The sequence below is a fragment of the Aphelocoma coerulescens genome, chromosome 2, assembly GCF_041296385.1.
Source record: "Aphelocoma coerulescens isolate FSJ_1873_10779 chromosome 2, UR_Acoe_1.0, whole genome shotgun sequence".
Taxonomy (NCBI): Eukaryota; Metazoa; Chordata; class Aves; order Passeriformes; family Corvidae; genus Aphelocoma; species Aphelocoma coerulescens.
Genome location: NC_091015.1, coordinates 133,793,192 through 133,797,215, shown reverse-complemented (window position 1 = coordinate 133,797,215; position 4,024 = coordinate 133,793,192). Strand labels below are relative to the sequence as shown.

The window sequence follows — 4,024 nt, the reverse complement described above, 5'->3', positions numbered from 1 at the left end:
TTCATAAATGTTTAGGCACCCCAATATCTCCAAGTATCCTCTGATTCTGTCTAAAGGACCCATTTCATGCAAGATTGCCTTTCCTACATTAGACAAACTTAATGTCTTTCTACAGCTCAGAGTTCTGGTTTTCAAGGCCTTTGGATATTTGGAGATCCTGTTGACATCTCTGGCTCTTCAGCAGTGCCTGTCACCACATCTTACTCCCATTGTGGAGCTGTCAGAATGGCTCTAACCCTCTGTCAAGTTACGCAGAGGGACCACAGGCTAAGTGGGTAGCACTGACAGATATGCACTGATGTTGATCTTGCTGGCAAAGTTAAGAACTATTGTTGACTTTTCATTTTTAATATGCACAAACCAGCAAGAATTGAACTGGAAAGTGAATAGCCTTCTCCAGTAACATTAAAAGGTTATACTCTCAAAAATGTTTTCTTTTTTAGAAATATGAATACATACATTTGGATAACTTAGCTCATAATACCCTATATGTGAGCTCAAAGTTGAGAGCATCAGTAAAACCATTGTCCATTAAAAGTGTCTAAGTGCTTTCTTGCTTTCTTCTGGCATCTGTCCCACAATAAAGTACCTTACCTTGAAGTAATCTCCCTTTTACTGGTAGGGACCACCACTTTGACTGGGAGGATGGAGTCACTCGGGCAGTACCAAAGCCTATGTCCAGCATAAGCATATTTGTATATTTGCATATTTAAACAGAGAAAGGAATGGAAAGCATTCCCCCAGCCTCCTCCCCCCCCGCCTTTTCAGTGGCTGTCATTTTGAGCATGGCTAGAGGTAGGATGAGGTTAAAAGTTCAGGAAAGAGTGAGAACATAGAACAACATCCTATGCATTCACTGAAACTACAACAAGGGGCTTAAAACTCTTCCCACATATTGTCTCATACAGTACTCACCACAAGCAGCCCCCTAAACTGTCTGGCTGTGGTTAGAGTTCATTTCGGAGCCAGGAATGGGGTAGGACAGTGCTGAGCCCAGGCAGGCTACTGTGCTTTCAGCAGGCTTTGCTGGATGGATGAGACCCGGCATTCCCAATTAGGACACTCGCACAAAGCGCCGGCCGGGCCGCGGCATTGCCATGCAGCCCAGCTCCGCAGCGCCGGCTCCCGCTGGCAGCCCCCGCTCCGGGACAGCCGCTCCGGGGTACGGGCTGCGCGCCCTGCCCTGAGCGCGGGGGCACTAACCGCGAGGGAACTTCGGCTTATTTTCTGTACACACTCTCCTCCTCACAGGGAACTGCACGTGGGGACTTCTGTACAGCACCAGATCGAGAGAATGTGGAAGGACGACTGGTTTCTCCCAGGCTTGTGAGGAGCTGCCATCAGAAAGCATCATTTCAAAATGGAAGGAGTGAGTAACTGCGCCTCAACCACAGCAAACACAGTGTCCCAGCAAGGCAGGGAGACGCCTGCCTGCAGAGCCAGCAGGTATTTGAGACGGCTTGTACGGGAAAAGGGATCCGCTTGTACTTTGCTTGTGGTGGTCTCATCCTTTATTCTGTTAAAACTAGATTTAATAACGCTCATCAAAAAATAACAAATTATTTCATGCAGCAAATTTTGTTTGTGAGTGAACAACACTGAATCACGGAATTAGTCATTTAGGTATCTCCAGATTTGCTAGCCTTGATGTTCTGAGGTTAGAAATAAAAGAATTAGCATACATTGGCAGCAAGGAGGCCAGAACATAGATTCTGTATACTCCTGAGTTTCTACATTCCCATTTCCAGCAATAATCATAGAACCCCTGCCTTTTATTTCTGCTTAATCTGTATGTGAGGAAATAATTTTTGATTTCAGTTACTGTCAGGGATTTGTATAGTATCATAATTCACTGGATTAATCTAATCCTAATCTCAAAACTTTGCAAGGTAATACGTAGCTGCTGCCACTCCAAGCCTTCTTGCAGCTATCAAGAAAACTGCTCTGGGCTCATGAGTATCACCAGCTTTGTGGGTCACTCTAAGAAGCCTCATATGCTGGAGAATTCTATTAAAAATAAACTGATCACTTTCATCTACAGCTCCCCACCTGCAAACTCCCAGATTTTAGTGGGCACTTTATCTGTTACACTGCTTCCTGACCTCTTTACCAGGTAGGGAATCTGCCAGAATTTTTAAAAAAATCAATATTATTGAGGTTTTTGTTCATTGATAAGAGGAGATCTGCTGTACTAAACTAACCACAGTAAACTTCTAACAGGTGCTGTGATAATTGTTCCTGCGAGCAAAGATCTAATTCATGTGATAACCTGTCATCATCTGGCATTTCATCCTAACTGATTTTTAATGCTATATTGATCTCAACTTCCATAATTGGCCTCTTCAAATAGTTCACTTTCTTCTTCACAGAGAAAGCGAAATGCAGGTTTTGTTTCTTTTAGTCTCTTACTATCTGGTATATGCTACCATGGAATTTAATTCTCTGTAATTTAAACCCCACAAAACAAAAGCCAACCCAGAATATACACTGCCGGAGTCTGAAGAAAATATAGTTAACCTGCATTTGATCTTGAAAATCTTATGTAAGCCAAAATTTCTTAAATGAGAAAAGAAATAATAAGTGAAGAAATTGAAAGGCTTTAATTTTCCTATCTTTAAAAAGCACTGATTTGATTACTTCATACAAAGGGTGTCACTACTCATAATATCTCAGCTGGAAAAAAAAAGATAAAGAATTGTCAATTAAAAAAAAAAAAAAAAAAGAAAAAAAGGAAAAAAAAGGAAGAAATAAGAAGAAAAAGAGAAAAAAAGAGATGCTTGCAGGCTTTTGTGGCTATCTTTCTGAACAGTTGTATTCTAACCTATATAAATCAGCAGCCACAGATGCAGGAGCTAAGTTAACAAAGACGTATGGTGCTCTGTGACCCTCATCATCCCTGTGCATCTGGAAACAGAACTCAGAACTATAAGGTTACTGTGAATGTGGAAAATGGCAGGCAGTCAGCTCTTTCACCAGACTTAGCAAAATTGTAAGAATAAACAAAAAGAAAAGTAAAAACATGTAACCAGTACTTTGCACATGGATGGGGGAGAGAGGAGAATTTTAGGTCATCTATCAGCTAATGTAAACTACAGAGTGGATTCCTTCCAGAACTAAGCTTGTGATTACATTAATCAGCCACACTAGAGCTAATGCTATACATTACACTTCCAGGATTTCAATAGAGGGTTAGAGCTACAAAAGAGGGAAACAGTCCCCAATATTGGGCACACCATTAATAGAAATAAAGAACTGGAAAATAATTGCTGAAACAGCCAGTCGGCTGAACACCGGTGAAATAGTGAGTGAGCAATTACCAGTTCGTAATCGATGTGACCATTACCCTCTTCTCTTTTACAGCACATCTTTTGCACCTGGCACTTCAGGCAAACAGCAGCTGAAAGAGAACTCTGTAACATGTCCATAATAGCCTGCTCCCCTGCCTTCAGGAGCAAGTGGCCATTTCAATGGCTGCAGATGTTTGTGTAAGAATGGACACTGCTAGGTACCATTCTCTGGTAATGCCGGAGTCCTTGTAGTCAACAGCTTGAGCTCTTTAATTCACGATACAGTCTTTATGCTAAAAGGTCTCAAGGAAACACTGATAGCTTCTGCTTCAGATGTTCTCTGTAGACTGTGTAAGGGCGGTGTTGGTTTAGAAGGTCACATTGATGTCCTGTATTTGCTTACAGGAAGGCCTTCACTGTATTTTTCTGATTCTGTCTGCCTGAATGGATATGCATGTTAGCTGTGTAGCTTGCTGAATTCTGAACACAGAAAAAAACCCCGAGTATGTTATAGCTGGTTCTCATTAAACTGTTAAATGGAATACTAAAAGGTAGCTTAAAATCAGGTGCGTTTAATAAAGTTATATTTGAATTGGCACACGCATGGGTCCCATGTGTTTTTCAGTTTGCTAGTGTTGCAAGTTTATCATGTGTATTACCTATGCTTAAATGTTACTTCACTCCAATAAAAACAGGCATCATTTACTATTTCTCTCAAACATTGCTAAGTCCATGAC

General features: G+C 41.4%; 1 long non-coding RNA gene across 1 annotated transcript; it reads left to right on the top strand.

Moving 5' to 3' along the window:
• The first annotated feature begins 1,264 nt into the window (after nt 1-1,264).
• Nucleotides 1,265-3,795, top strand: LOC138105942 (uncharacterized). The gene is made up of 3 exons (XR_011148815.1): nt 1,265-1,446; nt 2,042-2,113; nt 3,361-3,795. It is a non-coding gene; the product is annotated as an uncharacterized lncRNA (long non-coding RNA).
• Nucleotides 3,796-4,024: the final 229 nt, after the last annotated feature.